Here is a 13,460-nt window from a genome sequence, read left to right as displayed (position 1 = left end):
TGTGTTAAGAGTAGGTTTTACTGTTAATCTCCACTGACTTGCTCCTACTTATCTCTCTGAATTAGTCCTGCCGTAAATACCTACACGTACACAAATGTCACAAGACTCAGGCCTCCTTACTTTACTTAGAATTTCTAAACAAACAGCTGGAGGCAGGGCTTTCTTCCACAGAGCTCCATTATTGTGGAACGATCTGCCAATCCATGTGAAAGACGCAGACTCACTCTCGACCTTTAAGTCTCTTTAGTAGGGTCCACGACTAAGTGCAGTCTGGGGTAATGTGCCCGGTTGGGAGGACATCCCTCCAGCCCAAAACAAGTGGAGGAAGCCTCCTAGCTATTATGATCCCCCACCCCCTTCAAAAGAGTGTAGTGTCTATGGCCCCCTCCCCCAAATTCAGTCCCATTTTTTGCCAGGGGACTAAGGTCATTATGAATTCTATGCTGGGTTATCCTTCTCGAACTAAGGACTCCTCCCCTTCAGTCTTTCTGTCCTGTTGAATCTTAAGAGCGCCTGAATCCATGGACCACGCGTTAAGTCAACCTGGATGGCTGGCGAAAGTTGGGTTACTTTTTGAGCTGATAGAGACTTTCAACCGATTTTCCCCATTGGAGTCGAAATCAACTGGCAATTTTACATTGTTTACCAGGGGGCAGGGCCACCGATGTAACAGCTAATCTGTGGATGGTGCTGTCAAAGTCTTAAACTGGTCAAAAGTATTGAGATATTGTTATTGATGTTGGCACCAACGACGTCAGGATGATACAGTCTGAGGTTACAAAAAAGAACATGGCATCATTTTGTAAATTTGCCAGAAAGAAATGTCGACATTGCGTAATTGTCTCCGGCCCACTACCAGTTAGGGGTAGTGATGAGATGACTCACACGACTCAATTGCTGTTGAAAAATAATTCTGTCAATTGCAGGAGGTAGAGTTTATAGATAACGGCCCCTCTTTTTGGGACTCAACCATAAAAAGGGCAGAGCCTGACTTGCTGAAGATCAATTAACTCCATCCAAGTTGGAGTGGTGCTTTTCTCTTATCTGGGAACATAGACACTCCTGTAGCCTCACCATGAGATTGAGTGCAGGTCTGGCAACAGACTGTTAGCCAGCCTGCTAGCATAGTGGTTTCGGTTGATAGCATAGCGAGAGTAGCTAGAACAGTTTTCTCCATTGAGACAATGACTCGACCTCGGTTGCATGAGGTTAAACAGGGTGATGTTCACCATACCAATCTTATTAAAATAAATACTTTCTCCATTCCATTCATGTACAAAAAAAGTGTGAAGCAAAAATCTCAAAATGGGACTACTAAATGTTAGATCCCATTCTCTAAAGGCAAATATAGTTAATTCATTAGTCATTGAAAATATACTGGATATAATTGGACTGTGTGAAACCTGGATAAAGCCTGATTAATTCACTGCCCTCTTTGAGGCCTATCCTCATGGATACACTAGTGATTACATCCCTGTGCATCCAGCAAAGGGGTAGGTGTTACTACTATTTATCATGCCAAATATCAATTTATGCTCAAACAAATTACTGTTTCTTTCTTTTGAGGTTTCATGAAAGTTCCGCAGGCCTCTTAATCCTTTTTCATAGAAACTATCTACAGACCCCCTGGACCCAACTCGGTGTTCCTGAATAATTTCCCAGAATTCCTATCAAACCCTGTAGTCATGGCAGACAATGTTTTCATTTTTGGCAACAACCCTCTCCAAAATGCCTTTAAAGACATAATTGATTCAGTGGGTTTTGTTCAACTTGTCCCAGGACCAACACATTGCCACAATCTTTCCTTAGATTAGGTCTTATCCCATGGAATAGATGCTGTAAATCTAACTGTTTTTCCTTATAATCCTGGAATAACAGACCACCATCTGGTTATGTTCACAATGGTGAACCAGTTAATCCCCAACCCTTGCCCAGAATATCCAGAGGCAATGTATACTTTGTGTATTATAACACAGCAATCAGAATTATTACTTACAATCTGTCTTGTCTCCACGGGTTGAACTGGGTAACTTGATGGAATTGCATTCACCTTTAGTCCTCTTCTAAGTGAACGTGGGTCACAATCCTCTGCAGGAAAATTTTTCTCGCATACATGTATGTTTCCTTAGCTAAGTTGCTCCATGGATTCTCCCAAAAATGGGCCAGCTAGCCGAAGCTACCTATCGTCACAGAACTTGTTGATGTTAAAGTTTACCCTCACCTTAATGACATCACTGCCAAAGAACAGAAGCTGTGTGGCTATAGGAAATAGTTTGCTAGTGCCAGTTTGTATTCATCCAATTCCATCGGTTGTTTAATCAGAATGCAGTTTAAAAAAAATCTGTGCTAGTGCGACGGATTACCGAATGTAATGTGGAGTGTTTCGGAGTTGTTTTCTGCTTGCAATGCAGCTTTGGTTCAGTGGTACACACCGTTTCCATTCCTGGACAATGCTAATAATGCTAATTACGGACTAGGAGAGTGCTGAATAATGGATTGTTTAAAAAAACAACTCAGGGTAAGTGGACTTGAACCCAAATATTATTTTTTTTATAAACTATCCCTGCTGTGGCAAAGTTAACAAAAAAGCAAAATTTAACAAGTGGGTCTTCATTTCAGCAGTGATGAATATATTAAGTTCTTCGATGAAAATATTTTAATTTTAAAACAAATAACACAACTTGTCTATAATTAAGCATTGTCTTCATAAACCCAGTTGCTCAGGGATTGCACTGACCTGCCATGACTTGGAATCACAGGGGAATTTTTAACCCTGTATCGCTCGAGATGTTCAATAATAGTTCTGTGCTCTAAACCCACTAGATTTCAACTTGACCCAATACCATAAAAAATGTCTCCCTATCCTTCAGGTGTGTACTAAATGCACAAAAAGTGGCAGAAGTAATGCCTTTTCAAAAGAAATATCTAAATCTCTGTCTGAATGAATTTAAAAATAACCAGCCAATATAGAACCTCCAGTTCTTCTCAAAAATTTTAGAAAATGCTGATTCCCTGCAACACAATGCCTTCTTGAGGACATAATATTTCTGAAATGCTCCAGTTTCAGACCCCATCGTAGCACTGAGACTGCACTCGTGAAGATGATAAATTATGTTTTTTTGGCATCAGACAGAAATGTGCATCCATCCTTGCTTCTTGACCTTAGTGCTGCTTTTGACATCATTGATCACTCCCTTCTTTTGGAGAGATTGTAAACCCATGTTGGACTATGAGGACGTGTTTTCCTGATTTAGATCCTATTTATCAGAAAGATATCAGTTTGTATGTGTTGTTGACATTTACCATTCAATGAAACATATATTCATATGATTCCTCAGTGTGGATGGCCTGTTCTCTGTCAAATCAAATGTACGTATTGGTGTGCCTCAGGTCTTGGTTCTGGGACCTCTATTGTTTTCATTATATGTATATGCGGCCTCTCTGTGATGTCATCCAGAAATCACAATGTCTATTTTCACTGGTATGCAAATGACACACAGTTATACATTTTGATGAAAAATGAAGAAGCCCCAAAATTACCTACCCTGGAAGCTTGTTTATCAGATATAAGGAAAGGGATGACAGAAAACTGAAATGCTCGTCTTAGGACCAAAGAAAGAAACCTATCGTCTGATCTCACAGTAAATCTTGATGGTTGCACAGTCACATCCCAAAAAACGGTGAGAGACCTTGGCATTATCCTCAACCCTGATCTCTCTTCCGACATATAAAACGTTTTAAGAGTAGCTTTTTTCCATCTTTAGAACATTTAAAAAATCAGAGACATTTTATCAAAAAATTTAGCTCTTCTTTCCAGATACGCTGATAAGACTATAAATGTGCTTCAATTAGTGCTACACTACACAGCTGCCAGATTTTAAACTAGAACAAACAAACAAATTGGTCATATTACTCCAGTATTAGGCTGTTTACACTGGCTGCATGTTAGGGCTAGGGCAGATTTTACTGTTAACCCACAAAGCGCAACATGGACTTGCTCCTATTCACCTCTCTGATTTGGTCCAGCCATAAATACCTACATGCACACTAAAATCTGATCCAGCCATATATATCAACATTTACACTAAGATTACAAGATGCAGGCCTCCTTATCAACAGCTAGAGGCGGGGCTTTTTCCACAGAGCTCCACAGATGTGGAAGTATCTGCCATTTAAATTGAGAGCCGCAGACTCTGTATCAGCCTTTACGTGTCTACTAAAGACTCAGTATCAGCCTTTACATGTCTACTAAAGACTCAGTATCAGCCTTTACGTGTCTACTAAAGACTCAGTATCAGCCTTTACATGTCTACTAAAGACTCAGTATCAGCCTTTACGTGTCTACTAAGGACTCAGTATCAGCCTAAAGACTCAGTATCAGCCTTTACGTGTCTAATAAAGACTCAGTATCAGCCTTTACATGTCTACTAAAGACTCATCTTAATCCATCTGTGATTAAGTGTAGTCTGTCCTAGGAGTGTCTCAATCACTAATTTTAACATTGAAATTATCTGGTAAATTTAGCCTGGATGGATTAACCTCTATGCCAAAACCCTGGTAGGGCACCTACTAGTTATTAAGCTGTGGAAATAGTATGATTAGGTATTCTTGTGAATTCTAGGAATGCTCTCTCTGACTTTCCTGGTGTCCTATTTCACCTTAGGAGGACATTAGCACTTGGACTACACCTCAGATCGACCAGGCCCAAATGACTCACAGCTGTCCCTGCCCAAAGTTCTCCTGGATGTGTGGCTGATTAGGTTGTTGCCGGATGCCACTCCACCTGATTGGGAACACGGGGAACTATCCAAGCTGTGTACAGTAAGGATTGGACACTGTTGACCTCAACTGAGCAGGTAATTGGGCGATGGAAGGAACACTTTGAGGAACTCCTAAATCCCACTAACACGCCCTCTATAATGGAGGCAGAGCTGGAGGCTGATGGGGAAGCATCGTCAATCTCCATGGCAGAAGTCACTGAGGTAGTCAAACAACTCCACGGTGGCAAAGTTTCGGGGATTGACAAGATCCGTCCAGAAATGTTGAAAGCTTTGGGTGTGGAGAGGATGTCTTGGATGACACGCCTCTTCAACATTGCGTGGGAAAGTGCCTAAGGAGTGGCGGACCGGGGTGGTGTGTTCCCCTGTTCAAAAAGGGGGACCAGAGGGTGTGTGCCAATTACAGGGGTATCACACTTCTCAGCCTCCCTGGGAAAGTCTACTCAAAGGTACTGGAAAGGAGGGTTCGGCAGATAGTTGAACCTCAGATTGAAGAGGAACAATGCGGATTCCGTCCTGGTCGCGGAACAACCGACCTGCTCTTTACTCTTGCAAGGATCCTGGAGGGGGCCTGGGAATATGCCCATCCTGTCTACATGTGTTTTGTGGATCTGAAGAAGGCGTATGACCGGGTCCCCCGGGAGATACTGTGGGAGGTGCTGCAGGAGTATGGGTTGAGGAGGTCCCTTCTGAGGGCTATCCAATCCCTGTACGTCCAAAGTGAGAGCTGTGTTCGGGTTCTCTGTAGTAAGTCGGACTCGTTCCAGGTGGGGGTTGGCCTCCGCCAGGGCTGCGCTTTGTCACCAATCCTGTTTGTAACTTTTATGGACAGGATATCGAGGCGTTGTCGGGGTGGGGAGGGGTTGCAGTTCGGTGGGCTGGGGATCTCATCGCTGCTTTTTGCGGATGATGTGGTCCTGATGGCATCAACGGTCTATGACCTTCAGCACTCACTGGACCGGTTCGCAGCCGAGTGCAAAGCGGTTGGGATGAGGATTAGCACCTCTAAATCTGAGGCCATGGTTCTCAGCAGGAAACCGATGGAGTGCCAACTCCGGGTAGGGAATGAGGCATTACCCCAAGTAAAGGAGTTCAAGTATCTCGGGGTCTTGTTCGTGAGTGAGGGGACAATGGAGCGGGAGATTGGCTGGAGAATCAGAGCAGCGGGGGCGGTATTGCATTCGCTTTACTGCACGGTTTGACGAAAAGAGAGCTGAGCCGGAAGGCAAAGCTCTCGATATACCGGTCATTTTTCCTTCCTACCCTCACCTATGGTCATGAAGGCTGGGTCATGACCGAAAGAACAAGATTGCGAGTACAAGCGGCTGAAATGGGTTTTCTCAGTAGGGTGGCTGGCTTCTCCCTTAGGGATAGAGTGAGAAGCTCAGCCTTCCGTGAGGAACTCGGAGTAGAGCCGCTTCTCCTTTGCGTCAAAAGGATCCAGCTGAGGTGGTTCGGGCATCTGGTAAGGATGCCCCCAGGACGTCTCCCTAGGGAGGTGTTCCAGGTACGTCCAGCTGGGAGGAGACCTCGGGGTAGGCCCAGGACTAGGTGGAGAGATTATATTTCGCCTCGGGATCCCCCAGTCAGAGCTGGCAAATGTGGCTCGGGAAAGGGAAGTTTGGGATCCCCTGCTGGAGCTGCTGCCCCCGCGACCCGATACTGGGTAAGCGGATGAAGATGAGATGAAGATGAGATGAGATGATTTGGCAATGCCTGGCAGTTCCTGTGGAAAAGTCCACCAGATTGTGTTTTGGATCTAGATTCTGCCTGAAGATTCCTGCTGTCACTCCATACAGCCCAACTGGTAGTCCCTGTCCTTGACTACCTGGTTGTGCATCAATCTGGATTCTGCCTAAAGAATCAGGACACATGTTTTTACATTGATTAGTTGGTCTGTTTTACATTGATCAGTTGGTCATCTGAAAATGAAAAAACATCTGGTCTGTCATGCCAAATATGCCCTCTGCATCACAATGGGATTTGAGGATTTCTAGAATCTATTTTTAGGGCTGTTGCTATAACCTCCTGCAGTACAATCTGTCCTGCCACACTGCACACATTGTTCGGAAATGGTTTGATGAAGAGTTCAAGGTGTTTCCCTGGCCTCCAAATTCCCCAGATCTCAATCCAATTGAGCATCTATGGGATGTGATGGACCATCAAGTCTGATTCATGGCGGCTCCACCTCACAACTTACAGGACTTAAAAAATCTGCTGCTAATATCTTGGTGCCAGACACCACAGGACACCTTCAGGGTTTTTAATGAACGGCTGGCCTCAAAATCTTCAATTCAGCCCTCTCAAGGTTATATTGTCACTAATCCCATCATAATCAATTACATTTTTACCGATTACTATCATCATCTTTTTAAGACGGAGCAGGACCTTTATATAGCGAGCTGCCTGGAGTTACTTTACAGTCTCAAACTTTAGAAGCTGTCTGTTGCTGAGGCTGATGAATGGAGTGCTCCGGTTGCTTTAGATGAATTATGCAAAAATGCATAAACAATGAATTTAAAGAAATCATGAGGCCCAGATGGAAAACTGATTGATTTGTATTTATTATTATTATTGGAAATAAGTTAGTCCTTTATTGCTGAATATGATTAATGTTTTTCGATTAACAGAGGTTCTTTTGGCAAAAGTATAAACACAGCTCTTCAATCAATCATCAATCAAATGTATTTATAAAGCCCTTTTACATCAGAAGTTGTCACAAAGTGCTTTTACAAAACCCTAAGGAGCAAACAACAGAAGTGTTGAATTTCAGTGGGTATGAAAAACACTCTAAGAAGGCCGAAATTTAGGAAGAAACCTAGAGAGGACCCAGGCTCAGAGGGGTGACCAGTTATCTTCTGGCTGTGCCGGGTGAACATATTACAAATAGTACAAATTGTAATAATTAATAAATGCTTGTGGGCTGAGTCCAGAGTCTACTTAAACCTAGTCCAGGTCGGAAGCATGACCAGATGGACAAGGACAGGGACAACAAGGGGGGGAGGGGTGGTCAGCAGAGTGGCAGCTGAAATCGTCAGGTATCGTCTTGATCTGAAAAACAACCAGGAAGACTTTGGACAGGGACAGCAATGAGTCTTTCAAGCCTGGTACTCCACAGGTGTGGGCCAAGACCTCATGTCCTTCTAAGTTTAAAACAGGGCAGGAGACAGGGAACATTTAGAAAATGCATTCCTTAGATCTACAAGGATTTATAGGTGGAGAAGGAGAACTGACCATACTCCCCCAGCACAATATTATAGCAGCGTAAGACCTTGGGGCTGAGACAGGGGAGTCCAGTGACACTGTGGCCCTTTCTGGGGGAGGCCAAAGGGACACCCACCAACCGCAACCACCCTGAATGAGGGCAGAGTATTGCCAGCAGAGTACAGCCCAACTGCACAAGTGTGCAACAGAGAGACAACATCAAGCCAGTGACTCCGCCCCCAAATAATATATACATTTCTTATTATTAAAAAAGGGGAAAGATACTTTATTGTGTTCTAGTTATCATCCTTTTTCGCTTATTAACTCAGATATAAAGTTATTTTCTAAAGTTCTAGCAAGTGGATTAAATAGGTATTTGACTAAAATAATACACATGGATCAAACAGGATTTGTTGAATTTGTATGACTTCAGACAATATAAGAATACTGTTACATGTGTTACACTCTGTGCTGGATATGAGTGATTCACATTCTGTTCTGTTATTGGATGCTGAAAAGGCCTTTGACAGATTAAAGTGACATTACCTATGGATGGTACTAGCCTATTTTGGTGTGGGGCCTACATTTATAGATTTGATTAGGGTTCTGTATGCTGAATCAGGTGCATCAGTAATGACTGGGACCACCTGCTGACCTTTCTTTTCGATTTCTAGATCCGCTAGACAGGGTGATCCTTTATCTAGCTTCAATCTGATTTAAATCGATGGATGCAGTCGCCACTATCTCTGTAATTAAAATGAATGTGTTGCCTCATATTCATTTTGTAAGCTCTATGATTGCTTTATGTCCAGTATTAGGATATTGGAAACAAGCTGGTGACAATTACTGGTGTTTAATTCATGTATGGATAGATCCTAGTAATGATGTTACTGGTGTTTAATACCTGTATGCATAGATCCTAGTAATGATATTACCTAGTGTTTAATACCTGTATGGATAGATCCTAGTAATGATATTACCTGGTGTTTAATACCTGTATGGATAGATCCTAGTAATGATGTTACTGGTGTTTAATACCTGTATGCATAGATCCTAGTAATGATGTTACTGGTGTTTAATACCTGTATGCATAGATCCTAGTAATGATGTTACTGGTGTTTAATACCTGTATGCATAGATCCTAGTAATGATGTAACCTGGTGTTTAATACCTGTATGCATAGATCCTAGTAATGATATTACCTGGTGTTTTATACCTGTATGGATAGATCCTAGTAATGATATTACCTAGTGTTTAATACCTGTATGGATAGATCCTAGTAATGATATTACCTGGTGTTTTATACCTGTATGGATAGATCCTAGTAATGATATTACCTAGTGTTTAATACCTGTATGGATAGATCCTAGTAATGATATTACCTGGTGTTTAATACCTGTATGGATAGATCCTAGTAATGATGTAACCTGGTGTTTAATACCTGTATGGATAGATCCTAGTAATGATATTACCTGGTGTTTTATACCTGTATGGATAGATCCTAGTAATGATATTACCTAGTGTTTAATACCTGTATGGATAGATCCTAGTAATGATGTAACCTGGTGTTTAATACCTGTATGGATAGATCCTAGTAATGATATTACCTAGTGTTTAATACCTGTATGGATAGATCCTAGTAATGATATTACCTGGTGTTTAATACCTGTATGGATAGATCCTAGTAATGATGTTACTGGTGTTTAATTGAGGAGAAACTTGTTTTCCCTTCTAGGTTAGTTAGATCTTATCTACTCTGGCATTCCCCATAAGCAAACTTGATTCCATTATGGACCTATTATTTCTGATGTTTTATCTACTTGGAAATTAATAACGAATAATTTCTCTATCTTCAGCTACGTGCTGCTTTAAAAACATATGGTGTACCTTGGTCCTCTCATTTATGTAAACATCAATTTACTGATTGGATGTATGCAAATTCAAAAACAAAAGGTGTTGTTTCACTTATCTATGCGTAAATTGTAGAGGGCACAAACCAACCCCTAAATATTGGTGAAATTTTGAATAATGATTTGCCTGCTTTACAGCAAGATTTTCAGTGGGAAATGATGTGGAGCAATATAAGCAGAGCATCACGAAACATTGATCATCAAATTATTAATCTTAACTTTATATACAGAATTTATACTACTCCATACTAAATATATAAAATGTTTTTAACATCCTCCCATGTATGCTTATTTTGTTCATAAAGTGCAATTGGCTCTTTTATGCATGTCTTGTGGAATTGACCACATGTCATAACTTTTTGGAAAGAAATTACAGTATTCTTGTCACAAATATTAGGCTTTGATATAATTTGCTTTCCAGTTATTGCTGAATGATAGCAAATCCTTGTCAATGTCAAAAGAACAAATAAAGGTATGGCTAGCTGCTTTAACTGCAGCTACAATATATATATATATATAAATATATATATATATACTCAGCAAAAAAAGAAACGCCCTCTGACTTTCAACTGTTTTTACTTTCAGTAAACTTAATGTGTGTAAATATTTGTATGAACACTAAAAGAGTCAACACCATAAGACATAAACTAAAAAACAGAAATGTGTCCCTGAATGAAGGGAGGCTCAAAATCTAAAGTATGCAGCGTTGTTGCTTGTGATGTCTGGTAAGGACCTGCCTTACAACAGGCCTACAAGTCCTCAGTCCAGCCTCTCTCAGCCTATTGCGGACAGTCTGAGCACTGATGGAGGGATTGTGTGTTCCTGGTGTGACTCGGGCAGTTGTTGTGGCCATCCTGTACCTGTCACGCAGGTGTGATATTCGGATGTACCGATCCTGTGCAGGGGTTGTTACACGTGGTCTTCCACTGCGAGGATGATCAGCTGTCCTTCCTGTCTCCCTGTAGCGCTGTCTTAGGCGTCTCACAGTGCGGACATGGCAATTTATTGCCCTGGCCACATCAGCGGTCCTCATGCCTCCCTGCAGCATGCCTAATGCACGTTCACGCAGATGAGCAGGGACCCTGGGCATCTTTCTTTGGGTGTTTTTCACAGTCGGTAGACAAGTCTCTTTAGTGTCCTGCATTTTTGGAACTGTGACCTTAAATGCCTACTCTCTGTAAGCTGGTAAGGTCTTAACGACCATTCCACAGGTGCATATTAATTAATTGATTATGGTTAATTGAACATGCATGGAAAACATTGTTTAAACCCTTTACAATGAAGATCTGTAAAGTTATTTGGATTTTTACAACATTATTGTTGAAATACACAGTCCTGAAAAAGGGACGTTTCTTTTTTTGCTGAGTATATATACACACACAGTGGGGAGAACAAGCATTTGATACGCTGCCGATCTTGCATGTTTTCCTACTTACAAAGCATGTAGAGGTCAGTAATTTATTCATCATAGGTACACTTCAACTGTGAGAAAAGGAATCTAAAACAAAAATCCAGAAAATCACATTGTATGATTATTAAATAATTAATTTGCATTTTATTGCATGACATAAGTATTTGATCACCTACCAACCAGTGAGAATTTTGGCTATCACAGACCTGTTAGTTTTTCTTTAAGAAGCCCTCCTGTTCTCCACTCATTACCTGTATTAACTGCACCTGTTTGAACTTGTTACCTGTATAAAAGACACCTGTCCACACAGTCAATCAAACAGACTCCAACCTCTCCACTATGGCCAAGACCAGAGAGCTGTGTAAGGACATCATGGATAAAATTGTAGACCTGCACAAGGCTGGGCTACTGGACAATAGGCAAGCAGCTTGGTGAGAAGGCAACAACTGTTGGCGCAATTATTAGAAAATGGAAGAAGTTCAAGATGACGGTCAATCTCCCTCGGTCTGGGGCTCCATGCAAGATCTCACCTCGTGGGGCATCAATGATCATGAGGAAGGTGAGGGATCAGCCAGGAACTACACGGCAGGACCTGGTCAATGACCTGAAGAGAGCTGGGACCACAGTCTCAAAGAAAACCATTAGTAACACACTACGCCGTCATGGATTAAAATCCTGCAGCGCAAGCAGGTCCCCCTGCTCAAGCCAGCGCATGTCCCCCTGCTCAAGCCAGCGCATGTCCAGGCCCCTCTGAAGTTTGCCAATGACCATCTGGATGATCCAGAGGAGGAATGGGAGAAGGTCATGTGGTCTGATGAGACAAAAATAGAGCTTTTTGGTCTAAACTCCACTCGCCATGTTTGGAGGAAGAAGAAGGATGAGTACAACCCCAAGAACACCATCCCAACCGTGAAGCATGGAGGTGGAAACATCATTCTTTGGGGATGCTTTTCTGCAAAGGGGACAGGACGACTGCACCCTATTGAGGGGAGGATGGCTGGGGCCATGTATCGCGAGATCTTGGCCAACAACCTCCTTCCCTCATTAAGAGCATTGAAGATGGGTCGTGGCTGGGTTTTCCAGCATGACAACGACCCGAAACACACAGCCAGGGCAACTAAGGTGTGGCTCCGTAAGAAGCATCTCAAGGTCCTGGAATGCCCTAGCCAGTCTCCAGACCTGAACCCAATCGAAAATCTTTGGAGGGAGCTGAAAGTCCGTATTGCCCGAAACCTGAAGGATCTGGAGAAGGTCTGTATGGAGGAGTGGGCCAAAATCCCTGCTGCAGTGTGTGCAAACCTGGTCAAGAACTACAGGAAACGTATGATCTCTGTAATTGCAAACAAAGGTTTCTGTACCAAATATTAAGTTCTGCCTTTATGATGTATCAAATACTTATGTCATGCAATAAAATGCTAAATAATTTCTTAAAAATCATATAATGTGATTTTCTGGATTTCTTTTGATTCCGTCACTCACAGTTGAAGAGTACCTATGATAAAAATGACAGACTTCTACATGCTTTGTAAGTGGGAAAACCTGCAAAATCGGCAGTGTATCAAATACTTGTTCTCCCCACTGTATATATATATGGGTCACTCGGGTGGGATGGAGGGTGTAGGAATAATTATACAGTTCACTAGTTCATTGTTATTTATTTTATTTTATATATATATATACATACATTTTTTTATTTTATTCTTCATGTGGGATAGATCTAGAGTAGCATCTATTGTTGCATGTTAGGAAACATTCTATCTGGAATTGTTCAATGACTGAATCAGTTTCATTGTTATTTCAATAATGGGTATGCTATAAAGATGCCATTGTGATTTGTATGATGATTGAGTATATTTGTATGATGATTGGTAACCTAGCTGACATTACCTCTAGATAATTACCTCCTGTAACATATGAATGAGGTATATTTAGATTATCCATCAGAGTGTTTTTCTAAAACCATGTATGGTGTAGTTTATATTATAAATGAACAGTAGTTGCAAAATTTATATTAGTTTGCTAGCTAACGTTTTGTTTGCTAGCTAGCAAACAGTTTACGCTATTTTCACCTCATTCACAGCTAGCACCAAGATGACACCATCTTGGTGTAAGTTATACATGTGTTTTTATGCAAAGACAAAGTGAGTGCTACAGCTA

Source organism: Esox lucius, chromosome 13 (assembly GCF_011004845.1).
Source record: "Esox lucius isolate fEsoLuc1 chromosome 13, fEsoLuc1.pri, whole genome shotgun sequence".
Classification (NCBI taxonomy): domain Eukaryota; kingdom Metazoa; phylum Chordata; class Actinopteri; order Esociformes; family Esocidae; genus Esox; species Esox lucius.
The sequence above is the reverse complement of the archived record's forward strand: the minus strand, read 5'-3'. Positions refer to the sequence as shown.